The sequence below is a fragment of the Lissotriton helveticus genome, chromosome 2_1 (genome assembly GCF_964261635.1).
Source record: "Lissotriton helveticus chromosome 2_1, aLisHel1.1, whole genome shotgun sequence".
Classification (NCBI taxonomy): Eukaryota; Metazoa; Chordata; class Amphibia; order Caudata; family Salamandridae; genus Lissotriton; species Lissotriton helveticus.
In genome coordinates, this window is record NC_136059.1 from 161,194,178 (window position 1) to 161,211,492 (window position 17,315).

Genomic DNA, 17,315 nt, shown 5'->3' on the forward strand with positions numbered 1-17,315 from the left:
AAACTAGACACCCAGGGGAATTCAGGATGGGGTGACTCGTCTGCCTACCCCCAGGTTTTGTTACCCAGAATCCCTTGAAAACATAAAAATGTGACCAAAAAAACACATTTTCCTCACATTTCTGTGGTGGAAAGTTCTGGAATCTGCGTGGATCAGTGGAAAAGTAAATTTTGTCATGTTCTGTGTCCCTACGTGTTATCCATCATATGTTATGTGTGCATGACCAATATGCATATGCATTCCCCATGTCTGATTAATGACGCAATTACAGTTGTGTCCACCTCTAGTATGCCAGTTTCCAGGCCTCGTGAATACTACGGATATCAGGCCTATGTAAAGTAATGTTGCCACGTTTCTCAGTGTGCACGTTATTCCATTATAAAGTCCCCGTTTCTAGGCCTCAAAAGGGCCTGGACATCAGATTCAGCTCCTGTCTCCTGAAGCCTCGCTGAGGAGCGATGCAGCCCCCACCTGTATCCTCGACCTTTCACTTACTTCCTGCCTCGCAGTGCCCGGTGCAGCTTGGCTCTGCCTCTGAGTCTGCCAAAAGTATGTTATAGTTCCAGTTATCAGTTCAGTCCTCCTTCTCTGCATTCCTAAGCTACTGAACTGCATCAATAGTTTCCGTCATTGTCTAGCCTTCTCGTCTCCACGTTAGAGAAATACTGCATTTAATGGTCATTTAATATTCTTCATCACGCACTACATGTAGAATAATGCATGGTCCAGTCTTAGAGTCAGTTAGCCTTTCCCCTCTTGACTTCTAGTTTATATCAACATGTTCTCTAAACATCAGATACTAGATAGAGTTTAGGTACATGTCGCTCCGACCCTCCAGACTTTAGTCTCTGCTCCTAGCACAGAGTTCATAGCCCCCAGCTTCTCCTAGTGACACGTCATTGCCAGTTTGCGCGCACCACCAGGTTAGAGGTCCCGGCTCCTTAGGTAGCCCCCTCCAATGTTTCCGCCCCATTCATGACATATTCTGTTACGTCTGCACCACATGTCTATGTACACGCCCAGTTACACCTACTTTTACTCTTATCTTTCGCGACTGCTACGCGTCACGCCTTCTGCTCCACCCACTGCTACGCCTACTGCAATGTGATGCTATGTGTTTGCGTTATGTATATATGCTCTTGTATTGTTATTAAAAAGCTAGCGCGCTCATCCCAGATCCTGGCCCCCGGCAGCTGCCATCCTATTCCCGTGCAGGTTGTCCTGTCCCTGTCCTTATGCTGTATTAAACCTGCAAAAACTCCTACTACCTCGAATCTTGACTCTTATTTATTGAGCTATCTGTTATGATATATGTCTAGTCAAAAATAGGGTATTATTTATTTATTTACCACATAATGGCGCCCGAACAGGGACTTGCCCTTTCCCCACGCGTCGGTGAAGCCACGCCGACCCCCTGACCCTCTGCAGCCGTGACGGAACCATACCGGCCACGTGCAGATATTTCTGCTTCAAGTATCCCTCAGGCCCACGGAGGAGACGGAGGAGGCGGTCCAGCATCCAAACGAGACGGTGGAGGAACGCGGCGAGTCCCGACCAGAGCCCAAGCCAAGAGTCCAAGGTCCGAGGTATCCGGAGGCCCACCCGTAACTGAAGTCCGAAGTTCGTCGTCCGTCGTCGTAGCAGTCCAGTCCAGTCCGAGGCCTTCCGTTCTTGCTGCCCGGTGAGTACCATTGCTGGGGTAGTATCTAGACAGGGTCAATCTAAATTGACTCTGGTCCGTGGGTTGGTGGTACCCAGGCCCACAAACGAAGTGTTCACCTAGGTGGATACGGGTCTTGATGCGTCCCTTTATGGGACCGGTATGTTCCGTACTGTTTCAGCAGTGCATCCAGTAACTCTAGTCTGTTCCGTTCTCGAGAAATTCTTGTGTTTCTGTTCTCAGTATTCCAGGTAATATTTTTGTCCGAACTGTAATGTTATGATGTTGTTCAATGTATTTCCAATGTCGTGGTATGCCTAAATTGTTTTCCCAATTGTTATTGTTCCTCGTCTATTGTATTGTGTTCCGATTCAAGTTTACAATGTCTCTCTTTTCGAGATTACGTCAGTTAAAAACTAGAAAGGGTTTGTTAGAAGAAGCAGTTCCTGTTCCGCCTAGGGACAGTCCAGGTCACTTTATGTATCAGAAGCATGGCATAAGCGCCATATTGTATCTAGATTTATGGGTAGATTATACCAAACAGTTAGAAGAAAAGTATAGATGGCCCGTATCGGGTACATGGGATGCCGAATGCATCATGCGAGTAGAAGAAGCATTATGGAAAAAGAAAGCCAGACAGTCACAGAAAGATGCCATCGAGTTATGGCGCAAAGAAGCTCATAAAAGAACCGAAAAAGAAATCAGAAAGTCAGAACTAAGTAGAGAATCCCAAGAACGAGCCCAAGAAAGAGAATTAATCGAGATAGGTGAACGAGTTAGAACTGAGCAATCAGACAGACAGAGGCATGCCCTTATTAAGGGTATGTATCCTCTTCTTGCTGAGGGCTTGCCAAAAGCGACCCCAGAGGCATCTAGTAATTTCCCGCCACCATTAGTTCCGACCAAGCTACGTCACAAACCGACCGCAGCTGATATTTTTATTTCGTCCTATCTGGACGACACAGTCCCCGAATATGCAAATCCTGTTCACGCTCCGCCAATCCCTGTAAATCAGGTAATTCCTGCTCCTCCAGGCACCGGGGTGCCCTTAACAGCCCCCCCGGGTCAGCCCGCCATACAAGTCCAGCCCACGTTACAATTACCGACCCTGCCAGGACGAAAAGCATCAGTTGATGATTCTAGTTTAGGGGCCGCAGGGGGAGGTCTTCCTCAAACCCCGCCGCCATACAAGCGTTTATCAGCACTCGAATTACATGCTCAAGCATCACAGCGTACTCCTAAAAGTAATAAGTCTGTTGCAGAAATCAGGCAAACCCTTGGCGAATGTGTCTATGACCCAGTTCCAGGCGAATTTAATATGGTTTTATATTCCGTACGCATAAGGAGGGTGACCGAGTATCTAGTCACCTTGCCGAATATGAAAGAAGATCTAGACAGAATATATCGTTTCATCCGTACAGGGGATGATCCAGAAAGTATTAGTAATGCCATGTCTCAAAGGAAAGCCGAGATTCAGCGCATGATATTAAAGTTCTTAATTAACTGTCTAATAAGAGAACAAGATTACCCGTCTAAAGATCCAGCCGAAATGAAAATCCTGACAAAGTGGAGTGATAATATAGCCGAAGGAAAGCACAATACCATTAGTGCCATGGAAAGTATGTACAAGAAAATCCGTAGAGAAATAATAAAGATACACGAACAGCGTAAAGCAGCACAAGTAAGCGAGAAAGAAAGTACCTCTGATCCTGAAGAGGAAGACGACGAGAATACTGCCAGAATAGCGTATGTAGGGAAACCTAGATTTCCAGATCGCCATTTACGTCTAGAACCCAAGTCTACTTTCCATCATTCAGCACCAGAACAAGGTTCCCTAGAACAAGTATTTCAAGCTACCGATCACATTCTGAAATCACGAATCGGTTATAGTGAGTTAAGTACTATGCATGAACAGGAACTAGTGCGATCAGCAGTCCGATGGATTACTGATTCTACCACTTTTCCAGACGAAATAGTGGCACAAATGTTTCTGAAATTGCCCCCAGCCGAGCAGCGACTGGTGGGTATGTATATGATTCAGCACCTCATTACTCTGTATGAGGGTCAGCATTCTGATCCAGGCCCGTTACATGATATCCTGAACGAGTTACTCCAGTATAAATGGAGAGGTCTAGGTACCGATTTAATTAGTGTCATTCTAGAACAGCGCCATAAATATAGAACGTTTCTGAACCCGCATTTTGTTCATGTCTCACCCCCAGAAAGTAAATCATTCTACATAGACAGACAGAATCCGTTACGAGAAGTCCACCCAGTTAAAGGAACGGGTGGCGAAATGCAGCGAGTGTTTGTATACACTCCAATCACAAAGATGGAACTCCTTGAAATGAAGAAATTAATTCCCTGTCATGACAAAGATCCAGCAGGGTTCCATAGAGAATTAAAAGACATGCTCCGTATGGGAGAATACACTTACCCAGATATCATTAAAATGTTAAAGGTCCTGTTGCCCGCAGGGGTGTATGAAAAGCTAAAGGAAAAAGAATGGGAGGTGGGAGAGAAAAAGATCGATTGGGCAGTTCTAGAAGCTGAAGACAAGGCACGAGTACCAGGTACCGGTCTTGGAGATAAATGTAAAGAATTACCAGAATTATTGATTCAAGTTTTACCCAGATTATTGACAACTAGAAAAGAAGACTGGGATGCAATCTCAGCCTGTAAACAGAAGCAAGATGAAGATATTAGTGATTTTTATTCTAGATTTGAAAAATGTTTCAGTATCAACAGTGGTCTCAAGACAAGTAGTGAGTCATACCCTCACCTTTTTGTTACTAAATTAGTCGAGAATTCAAGTCCACCAATTAAAAACCGAGTTTTGAAAGTCGAAAGCACCTGGCAAGCTAATACTCCGTCCCAGATGCTCCAGATGCTCCAATATCACCAGAATAGAATCAGGGAAGAGCAAGAACACGAAAGAAAACGTATGAAAGACACGAAAATGAAAGTGCTAGTTGCACAATCTGTTCCTCAAGACAGTCAGAAGAGGGGTCCGAATCAAGCCAGTCATCCTGCAGCACCCGTTAAAGGGAACTGCAATTATTGTAAACAACCAGGTCATTTTATAAATGAGTGTGCAGTTCTGAAACACAACATAGCTACTGGTAAGACAAAAGAAAGACCACGTCCGCCTAGACAAGAACAAGTTTCACAGATTCCTCAGCCACAGAATGCACCACAGACAGTTACAGTACCGCAGCCTATTGCTGCAACACAGCATGTTACACAGCAGATGTACCAGTATGCACAGTCTGAGTATCCAGAGTATCAACCGTATTCATGAAACAGCCTAGAGAGGGAGGTAGGCTTGCCTCTCATCGAGATACCTGTAGATCAAGAAGGTCCCTATGTTCACAGCCAAGTATTAGGGAAAGACAGAAAGTTTCTGATTGATACAGGGGCAAGTAGGACCACAATTAGTCATGCCGAAGTTCCAGGGGCTCCGCTCTCAGGCTCAAGAAATGTTTCCCTTGGATTTTCAGGAAAGCCTATCGTTAATGAGATTTCAAAGCCAGTTACTCTAGAAGTAGGTCCATTGTCCCGCACTACTGATCTGTTACTTACTAAGTCATGTCCAGAAAACCTATTAGGCATTAAAACACTGAAAGAATTAGGTGCAGTCATATGCTGTTCCCCAGAGGGAATACGTCTGTTCCTACGTGACTTTAAGGGTCACTATGTATTACGAGATTTTGATCCAAGACTGTCCAATGTTCCGCAGCATTTATGGGCGCAAGGTCCAACTGATGTAGGTTACATGCAAATCACACCCTATCGTGTGACTCTCAAGCCAGGTGTAGTGTTACCACGAATCAGACAGTACAGATTGCCACCTGAGGCTGTAGCAGCCTTATCCAAAATTATAGACGAGCTCATGGCTCAAGGAGTAGTTGTAGAAACTGACTCCAACGTATGTAATTCTCCGATCATTCCAGTCATGAAACGTACTGATCCAAATGCACCCCCAGTATATCGATTAGTGATTGATTTACGGGAACTTAACAAATGTATTATTCCGCAGTACCCAGTTGTCCCAGACATCTCTTCCCTATTAACCGCCATTGATTCCGAAGCCACGTTCTTCACTGTCATAGACCTCAAGAACGCATTTTTTAGTGTTCCAATTCATCCAGACAGCCAGTTTCTTTTCGGATTTTGTTTAAATGGAAGAAGCTATATGTTCACACGCGCTCCTCAAGGTTTCACAGAAAGCCCTAGTATTTACAGTCAAGCACTTAAGAGACAACTAGACAACATTCACATGCCAACTGACACTGCCCTGCTCCAGTATGTCGATGATCTCCTGATCACAGCCCGTTCTGAACGTGATTGCGAGCGAGCGTCACTGACGGTTCTGTACTTCCTAGCCGAGATGGGGCACAAGGTGTCCCCTTCGAAGCTTCAATTCTGTGTCCAGCAAGTGGTATACTTAGGACACTTACTGTCCAAGAGGGGTAGGCAGTTGACACCAGACCGTATCCAGTTAATAGCGAGTCTTCCCCAGCCCAGGACCCAGAAGGAGGTACGTGCCTTTATCGGCCTTACTTCTTATTGTAGACAATGGATTCCCCAGTATGCATTTCTAGCCAAGCCACTGATACAGTTAACGACACAGGAGGCAGCCGTATCGACTGTTCTCCCTTGGACATCTGAACATACACTAAGTTTCAACGAGTTAAAGAAAGCCCTATGCCAAGCTCCAGTTCTAGCTACACCGAACTACAGTAAGCCTTTTACACTTTTTGTCACTGAACGTGAAGGTACAGCATTATCTGTTCTCACACAAGATCAAGCAGGACAATACAAGCCCTGTGCTTATTTTTCTAGCACATTAGATCCAGTCGCCCAGGCGTTGCCTGCGTGCCTCAAGTCAGTTGCAGCCACAGCACTAGCTATCAGACAAAGTGATTCCATAGTTTTAGGACACTCCCTGACAGTACAAGTCCCACACTCCGTGGAAGTTCTTTTAAACCGAACACAAACACAGCACTTGACAATTGCACGTTTAACAGGTTATGAATTGACACTGTTCCAGCCACACATAGAAATCAGACGCTGCAACGTCCTGAATCCTGCTACACTGTTACCATCAGTTAATTCAAATTCTGCCACACATGATTGTGTGGAAGTAGTTAACATTACGACAAAGCCAAGACAAGATCTGACAGATATTCCATTACCAGATCCCGACCTGACACTTTATGTGGATGGTTCATGTATGAGAACTAGTACAGGAGATTTAGTTGCCGCGTATGCAGTAACTACTGACACTGAAGTTATTGAAACACACCGTATTGATACCCTGTCCGCTCAAGCAGCAGAGCTAGTTGCTCTGACACAAGCCTGTATACACGCCAAGAACCAGAGAGTTAATGTTTACACAGATTCACGTTATGCATTTGGAGTTGTACACGACTTCGGAGTGCTCTGGCAGGAGAGAGGTTTCATGACTTCTCATGGAACCAAGATTCAGCATGGTCTCCTTATTCAAGCTCTGTTAGATGCCATACACTTACCGACATCTATTGCTATCATGAAGTGCAAAGCACATACGAAAGTTACTGACATTATTTCCCAAGGTAACGATCTAGCAGATCGCACAGCCAAGCTTACAGCACAGACTCCAGACATTCAAGTTAATCCGACACAGACACATGCTCCAGATCCGACTACATGTATGACAGTTAAGGACCCTACACAAGATGTCATAGATATCCAGTTACATGCTACTCCTGAAGAAATCAAGAAATGGTCTGAACAAGGAGGGGTCCAGACAGATCAAGGATGGTTAACAAAGGGTAGAGCCACATGGTTTCTCCCCGACTCTATGGTTCAAGTCATCATTAATACCGCACATAGTCCAGCACATTTAGGAGAAAAAGCTATGTTAGACAGTATCCAGAACATTTGGTTCAACAAGCATTTACGAGCTGCAGCCAAGCAGAAAGTCCGTACCTGTATGATATGTTGTCAGTTTAATCCAGGTAAAAGTGTCCCGGTGGAACAAGGGGGTTTCCAGCCTCCTGACCACCCTTTTGAAGTCCTCCAGATGGATTATATTCAGATGGAGCGATGTCGAGGTTTCAAGTATGTCCTTGTAGTTGTATGCGCTTTGTCCAGATGGACAGAAGCATATCCAGTCCCAGATTACACAGCCGCGACCACTGCCAAGCAGTTGGTTCGTGAATTTTTTCTTCGATATGGACTCCCTAGAGTCGTATATTCTGATAACGGTCAGCCATTCTCATCTGAACTCATGAAGCACGTTTCCCTGTTGTTAGGGTACCAGTGGAAGTTCCATTGTGTACGCCATCCTGAAGCAGCCGGTCTAGTCGAGAGACATAATCAGACCCTGAAAATTCGAATTGCAAAAATATGTAAAGATAAGGGTGTGGACTGGCTAGTAGCTCTGCCAGTCGCTTTGTTTTATATGCGCATGGTCGCACATTCCAGATCAGGTCTGTCCCCGTATGAGGTCGTATTCGGCCGCCCCCCTAACATGTGGGGTACTCCTAGACCCCGAAGTATTACTGATGTTTCATGTAATATGCTGACAGATTACCTAGCTTCCTTGATGTCTGCCCTCAGCTCATGTCGTTCACAGGTTGCTGCCGCATTTCCAGACAATACCGAGGTGGCACCGCATGAAATCGTTCCAGGTTCCATGGTGATGGTCCGGAACTTTGACAGATCAAGTCCGCTGGAGCCTCGATGGAAAGAGCCCCGTCAGGTCCTCCTCACCACCCGTACAGCCGTGAAATTGGAAGGACGCCGCGGCTGGGTGCATCTTTCGCACGTCAAGAAATTCTACGGATTGAAACCGGTCTCTAAAAACATTTCCCAGGATATCAAGACTTGTCAAAACATTGTTCCTAAGGACTGTCCCGCAAATGACATTGATATAACCCCTCCCTTGGTAGAGAAAACTCCGCAGCAGGAGTATAAGCAAAAACTCCGGTCTAGTAAAATAAGTCAGTCAGTTTGATTGTCTAAGTCCTCCCCTAGGTGAAACGGTTAGACTGTTTCTGACATGTATAAAATAGACCCCCATAGTGAGAGAGTTAGTAAAAACTCAATTCAATGTATCGTTTTTCTAAGTTTCATATTATTCATCAGCATTATGATTTCCTGCACCAGTTATGCCTTTTTCCTATATTTCCCAGTTCTTCATGTAAATAAGTCTGCTAATGCTACAGCAGAGCACACGTTTAGTGATCTGCCTCCTCACGAATATTCATACCGCCTCGCTATGCGTAATAACTCATTTATCCGCATGTTACATTACTCACACCAGACCAGCAATGCCACTAATTGTTGGGTGTGTGGTCGACTCCCCCCTTTCCAGACACCGAAGGGAGTTCTGCCACTTTTTCCTTATCCGTTCTCACATAATGGTTCGTGTGGAGCATGGTCCACGTTAACGTCATCCTCAACAGATATGTCTTTTCTTAACAGTACATGTTTCCCAGACAAGCAAGGTCTCCCCCACCGAACAGGTTTAGATCTAGAAAATGAAGTATATAATTTAGGTAATTATTCGTCGAATTTTATGGTCCTGAATGTTCAGTCTGATACTACTCCAGACTTACCCGCTATTTCAGTACTACCAGTCAAAGGCGAATTATGTGTCCGAAATAAGGGGTCCGTACACGTAGGACATAGTGATTGTACTACTATTGTCAAGTATAGTGACAGTGGGAAATCTATTTTTAAAGCTTCACGTCATTCTTATTTTGTTTGTGGTCAAACTGCATATGTTCGTCTGCCCCTCGATTGGGAGGGAACCTGTTACATTGCTTTCCTACTGCCACCAGTTTTTCTAGCCCCACCTGACTACCATAGGAATTCCTTCCTAGTACATACTAGACACAAGAGAAATCTCCCGATTGTCGATTATACTGAACCTGCTGCAGAACAATTCATTGATATTGATAAAGGTGTGTTCCCTTATTTAGGTACAGTTGTAAACAGTAAGTTAATCCGTAGGTTAACAAGAACCCTTGAAGCTGTAGTAGATGAGACTGCCTCTGCTCTAGGTAACTTAACTGAGGAGCAATCTGCTATGAGGTTTGTCGTTTTACAGAATCGTCTCGTCCTTGACGTCATACTGGCCGATAGGGGCGGGGCCTGTAGAGTCATCGGATCTAGTTGCTGCATTTTCATTCCAAATAACGCGCCGTCTGTTTATTCAGCTATAACCAGACTCCATAAAATTGCCCATCTGTTACACCAGAATCCAGGCACCTGGACATGGTCCGGTTGGTTCTGGAATATAATTTCCGCATGGGGATGGAAAATATTGTCCTTTCTAGGTATTGCAGTAGCGATCATATTCAGCTGCTGCCTCTGTATACAATGTGGCCCTGCGATTTGCGGCATTTGTGCTACCTCTTGTATTCCTAGTCCCAAGCCCCGTTCTAAAACCCGTTCCAGGATAATTCGAGACGAGCAAATGATATTATATGAAATGATAGATGGTATCATGAATATTGATGTTTCCTGATGGAAACGTAGTGACAAGGAGGGAATGTGGAAAAGTAAATTTTGTCATGTTCTGTGTCCCTACGTGTTATCCATCATATGTTATGTGTGCATGACCAATATGCATATGCATTCCCCATGTCTGATTAATGACGCAATTACAGTTGTGTCCACCTCTAGTATGCCAGTTTCCAGGCCTCGTGAATACTACGGATATCAGGCCTATGTAAAGTAATGTTGCCACGTTTCTCAGTGTGCACTTTATTCCATTATAAAGTCCCCGTTTCTAGGCCTCAAAAGGGCCTGGACATCAGATTCAGCTCCTGTCTCCTGAAGCCTCGCTGAGGAGCGATGCAGCCCCCACCTGTATCCTCGACCTTTCACTTACTTCCTGCCTCGCAGTGCCCGGTGCAGCTTGGCTCTGCCTCTGAGTCTGCCAAAAGTATGTTATAGTTCCAGTTATCAGTTCAGTCCTCCTTCTCTGCATTCCTAAGCTACTGAACTGCATCAATAGTTTCCGTCATTGTCTAGCCTTCTCGTCTCCACGTTAGAGAAATACTGCATTTAATGGTCATTTAATATTCTTCATCACGCACTACATGTAGAATAATGCATGGTCCAGTCTTAGAGTCAGTTAGCCTTTCCCCTCTTGACTTCTAGTTTATATCAACATGTTCTCTAAACATCAGATACTAGATAGAGTTTAGGTACATGTCGCTCCGACCCTCCAGACTTTAGTCTCTGCTCCTAGCACAGAGTTCATAGCCCCCAGCTTCTCCTAGTGACACGTCATTGCCAGTTTGCGCGCACCACCAGGTTAGAGGTCCCGGCTCCTTAGGTAGCCCCCTCCAATGTTTCCGCCCCATTCATGACATATTCTGTTACGTCTGCACCACATGTCTATGTACACGCCCAGTTACACCTACTTTTACTCTTATCTTTCGCGACTGCTACGCGTCACGCCTTCTGCTCCACCCACTGCTACGCCTACTGCAATGTAATGCTATGTGTTTGCGTTATGTATATATGCTCTTGTATTGTTATTAAAAAGCTAGCGCGCTCATCCCAGATCCTGGCCCCCGGCAGCTGCCATCCTATTCCCGTGCAGGTTGTCCTGTCCCTGTCCTTATGCTGTATTAAACCTGCAAAAACTCCTACTACCTCGAATCTTGACTCTTATTTATTGAGCTATCTGTTATGATATATGTCTAGTCAAAAATAGGGTATTATTTATTTATTTACCACAGATCAACAAATTTCCACTCACCCAGCGTGCCCCCAGGTCTCCCGAAAAAAACGGTACCTCACTTGCGTGGGTAGGCATAGTGGCTGCGACATAAAACAGCGCAAAACGCAGCATGGTCGCACCTCAATTTCCCAGTGAAATTTAGCACGATTCGGACAAAAAGACTACCTTTTGTTTTTGCGCCGTAGCTCTGCCAGCACCTAGGGAAACCTAGCAAACCTATACATTTTTGAAAACTAGACACCCAGGGCAATTCAGGATGGGGTGACTCGTCTGCCTACCCCCAGGTTTTGTTACCCAGAATCCCTTTCAAACAAAAAAATTTGACCAAAAAAACACATTTTCCTCACATTTCTGTGGTGGAAAGTTCTGGAATCTGCGTGGATCAACAAATTTCCATCCATCTAGTGTGCCCCCAGGTCTCCCGAAAAAAATGGTACCTCACTTGCGTGGGTAGGCATAGTGGCTGCGACATGAAACAGCGCAAAACGCAGCATGATCGCACCTCAATTTCCCAGTGAAATTTAGCACGATTCAGACAAAAAGACTACCTTTTGTTTTTGCGCCGTAGCTCTGCCAGCACCTAGGGAAACCTAGCAAACCTATACATTTATGAAAACTAGACACCCTGTTATGATATATGTCTAGTCAAAAATAGGGTATTATTTATTTATTTACCACAGATCAACAAATTTCCACTCACCCAGCGTGCCCCCAGGTCTCCCGAAAAAAACGGTACCTCACTTGCGTGGGTAGGCATAGTGGCTGCGACATAAAACAGCGCAAAACGCAGCATGGTCGCACCTCAATTTCCCAGTGAAATTTAGCACGATTCGGACAAAAAGACTACCTTTTGTTTTTGCGCCGTAGCTCTGCCAGCACCTAGGGAAACCTAGCAAACCTATACATTTTTGAAAACTAGACACCCAGGGCAATTCAGGATGGGGTGACTCGTCTGCCTACCCCCAGGTTTTGTTACCCAGAATCCCTTTCAAACAAAAAAATTTGACCAAAAAAACACATTTTCCTCACATTTCTGTGGTGGAAAGTTCTGGAATCTGCGTGGATCAACAAATTTCCATCCATCTAGTGTGCCCCCAGGTCTCCCGAAAAAAATGGTACCTCACTTGCGTGGGTAGGCATAGTGGCTGCGACATGAAACAGCGCAAAACGCAGCATGATCGCACCTCAATTTCCCAGTGAAATTTAGCACGATTCAGACAAAAAGACTACCTTTTGTTTTTGCGCCGTAGCTCTGCCAGCACCTAGGGAAACCTAGCAAACCTATACATTTCTGAAAACTAGACACCCAGGGCAATTCAGGATGGGGTGACTCGTCTGCCTACCCCCAGGTTTTGTTACCCAGAATCCCTTACAAACATAAACATTTGACCAAAAAAACACATTTTCCTCACATTTCTGTGGTGGAAAGTTCTGGAATCTGCGTGGATCAACAAATTTCCACCCACCCAGCGTGCCCCCAGGTCTCCCGAAAAAAATGGTACCTCACTTGCGTGGGTAGTCATAGTGGCTGCGACATGAAACCGCGCAAAACGCAGCATGGTCGCACCTCAATTTCCCAGTGAAATTTAGCACGATTCGGACAAAAAGACTACCTTTTGTTTTTACGCCGTAGCTCTGCCAGCACCTAGGGAAAACTAGCAAACCTATACATTTATGAAAACTAGACACCCAGGGCAATTCAGGATGGGGTGACTCGTCTGCCTACCCCCAGGTTTTGTTACCCAGAATCCCTTACAAACATAAAAATTTGACCAAAAAAACACATTTTCCTCACATTTCTGTGGTGGAAAGTTCTGGAATCTGCATGGATCAACAAATTTCCACCCACCCAGCGTGCCCCCAGGTCTCCCGAAAAAAATGGTACCTCACTTGCGTGGGTAGGCATAGTGGCTGCGACATGAAACAGCGCAAAACGCAGCATGGTCGCACCTCAATTTCCCAGTGAAATTTTGCACGATTCGGACAAAAAGACTACCTTTTGTTTTTGCACCGTAGCTCTGCCAGCACCTAGGGAAAACTAGCAAACCTATACATTTCTGAAAACTAGACACCCAGGGCAATTCAGGATGGGGTGACTCGTCTGCCTACCCCCAGGTTTTGTTACCCAGAATCCCTTACAAACATAAAAAGTTGACCAAAAAAACACATTTTCCTCACATTTCTGTGGTGGAAAGTTCTGGAATCTGCGTGGATCAACAAATTTCCACCCACCCAGCGTGCCCCCAGGTCTCCCGAAAAAAATGGTACCTCACTTGCGTGGGTAGGCATAGTGGCTGCGACATGAAACAGCGCAAAACGCAGCATGGTCGCACCTCAATTTCCCAGTGAAATTTTGCACGATTCGGACAAAAAGACTACCTTTTGTTTTTGCGCCGTAGCTCTGCCAGCACCTAGGGAAACCTACTAAACCTATACATTTTTGAAAACTAGACACCCAGGGGAATTCAGGATGGGGTGACTCGTCTGCCTACCCCCAGGTTTTGTTACCCAGAATCCCTTGAAAACATAAAAATGTGACCAAAAAAACACATTTTCCTCACATTTCTGTGGTGGAAAGTTCTGGAATCTGCGTGGATCAACAGATTTCCACTCACCCAGCGTGCCCCCAGGTCTCCCGAAAAAAACGGTACCTCACTTGCGTGGGTAGGCATAGTGGCTGCGACATAAAACAGCGCAAAACGCAGCATGGTCGCACCTCAATTTCCCAGTGAAATTTAGCACGATTCGGACAAAAAGACTACCTTTTGTTTTTGCGCCGTAGCTCTGCCAGCACCTAGGGAAACCTAGCAAACCTATACATTTTTGAAAACTAGACACCCAGGGGAATTCAGGATGGGGTGACTCGTCTGCCTACCCCCAGGTTTTGTTACCCAGAATCCCTTGAAAACATAAAAATGTGACCAAAAAAACACATTTTCCTCACATTTCTGTGTTGGAAAGTTCTGGAATCTGCGTGGATCAACAAATTTCCACTCACCCAGCGTGCCCCCAGGTCTCCCGAAAAAAACGGTACCTCACTTGCGTGGGTAGACATAGTGGCTGCAACAGGAAACGGTTCAAATCGTACGGTGGTGAATTTACATTACCTTATTGCAAAACTACCTTGATTTTGGGGGGGGGGGATCTGAATTTGTGGCCCGGGGCTCGGTGGTATTCTTTGCAAAGTAGCAAACCCAAACAGTTCTGAAAACTAGACACCCGGGGGAGTCCAGGGAGGTATGGCATGCATGGGTCCCCCAATGTTTTCCTACCCAGAACTCTCTGCAAACCTTAAAATTAGGTAAAAATTGCACTTTTCCAAACTTTTTGGCGTGGGATCGCCGTGCCGGCAAAAAAGTCGTACCACCCTGCGTTCCCCTTGTTCTCCCGAGTAAAAGGATACCTCACTTGTGTGGGTGCCCCAAAGCAGAACACCCCAAAAATGAATTTTGAAAAAGGTAGTTTTTACTCATATTTACGTTTTACAAATTAAGCACCCCAGCCTAAGTCACTTGCCTTTGGCCCACCCACACAAGTGAGGTATCATTTTACTCGGGAGAACAAGGGAAACGCTGGGTGGTAGGACATTTGTTCCGGCAGCGAGATCCCACCCAAAAAAGTATGGAAAAGTTGGTTTTTGGACCAAAATTTCAGGTTTGCAGGGGTTTCTGGGTAGGAAAACATTGGGGGACCCACGCATGCCATACCACCCTGGACTCCCCCGGGTGTCTAGTTCTCAGAACTGTTTGGGTTTGGTAGTTTCCAAAGATGCCTGCCAAGCCCCGGGCCAAAAGCTCAGGTGACCCCCTCAAAAAATAAGATTATTTGGCTAAAGGTAATGTTTTCGTCTCCAAAGTATGAATTGGGCCTTTTCCTAAAGCAGCCGCTATGCCTACCCACGCAAGTGAGGTACCATTTTTATCGGGAGACCTTGGGGAACGCTGGGTGGGAGGTAATTTGTGTGAGCCCAGTGATGCCACGCTTTCCCACACTAAAACGTGTGAAAAAAAATGATTTTTTCCAAGCAAAAAATGAGGTTTGCAAGGGATTCTGGGTAAAGGAACGTTGGAGGATCCACGCAAGCCATACCTCCTTGGAAGCCCCCGGGTGTCTACTTTTCAGAAATGTGTGGGTTTGGTAGGTTTCCCTAGATGGCTGTCTCGCACGGGGCCAAAAACCCGGGTAACCCCTCTTGCAAAAGCTGGTGGACATGAATTCTCCAGCTTTTGCAAGAGGGGTTACCTGGGTTTCTGGCCCCGTGCGAGACAGCCATCTAGGGAAACCTACCAAACCCACACATTTCTGAAAAGTAGACACCCGGGGGAGTCCAGGGAGGTATGGCATGCGTGGGTCCCCCAATGTTTTCCTACCCAGAACTCCTTGCAAACCTTAATTAGGTAAAAATAGCACTTTTCCAAAAATTTTGCCGTGGGATCGCCGTGCCGGCAAAAATGTCCTACCACCCAGCGTTCCCCTTGTTCTCCCGAGTAAAAGGGTACCTCACCTTAACAGAGTTACTCAAAAGTCAAACATTCAAGCACGGCTATCTATTCCTCAAAGACACACACATACAGGTTGGATTTGGCACGAGGGCGAGTGATGGTTCAGTATATAAAATTTTATTAACAAGATATTTCAAAAAAATGAAATGCTCTGTCAATAAATAAATGCATAAAAACCGAACCAGTGACTCGCAACTCGTGAGCTGTAAAGCCACGACAAGGCACCAACCGTTTTACAGGCCATTCACGCACCTTTCATACCTGATACAAACAAGACCACTGACACCATCTGGAATAAAAGCAACACATTACAACAATCACAATAAGGGACAAGGTACACCCTAATGCAGAAAGAGAAAAAAAACAATTATTACTGCACACCCATCTAATCCGCAAGCACACACACATACTGGTTGGATTTGGCACGAGGGTGAGTGATGATTCAGTACATACAATTGTATACGCAAGTAATTTCACAAAAATGAAATACACTGTGTATAATTGCAAGTATGATAAACTGAACCACTGACTCACAGATCGTGAGCTGTAAAGCCACGTCAAGGCACCAACCTCTTTACAGGCCATTCATACACCTTTCGTACGTGTGACACATTCAAAACATTCACACCGCCAGCCGCGGACCCATCACATTTCAACACTCACACCAGCAAACAGCGCCATTCAAGGGCCCATCACTTTCACACGCCCACATTTCTGACACTGGAACTACACAAATTGATGGACTGCGTGGAGTGTCACTCAACAAGCAGTGTGTGCAGTGACCAACAGAAAGTAACTACTCACACACCGCCAGCCGAGCACCAGTCCACCCACACCACCAGCCAAGCACCAGACCATGCACACCGCCAGCCAAACACTCAGCGCACACCACCAGCCAAGCGCCTCTCCACGCACACCGCCAGCCAAGCACCACTCCGTGCACAGACAGCTAAACACCGCTCCACGCACACCCTCCAGCCAAGTACCACTCCACAAACACCACCAGCCAAGCGCCACTCCACACACACTGCCAGCCAAGCACCATTCCACACACACTGCCAGCCAAGCACCACTCCACACACACCGCCAGCCAAGCAGCACTCCACACACACCGCCAGCCAAGCACCACTCCACACACACCGCCAGCCAAGCACCACTCCACACACACCGCCAGCCAAGCACCACTCCACACACACCGCCAGCCAAGCACCACTCCACACACACCGCCAGCCAAGCACCACTCCACACACACCATCAGCCAAACACCACTCCATGCACAGACAGCCAAGTACCACTCCACGAACACCACCAGCCAAGCGCCACTCCACACACACCGCCAGCAAAGCACCACTCCGTGCACAGACAGCCAAGCACCACTCCACACACACCGCCAGCCAAGCACCAC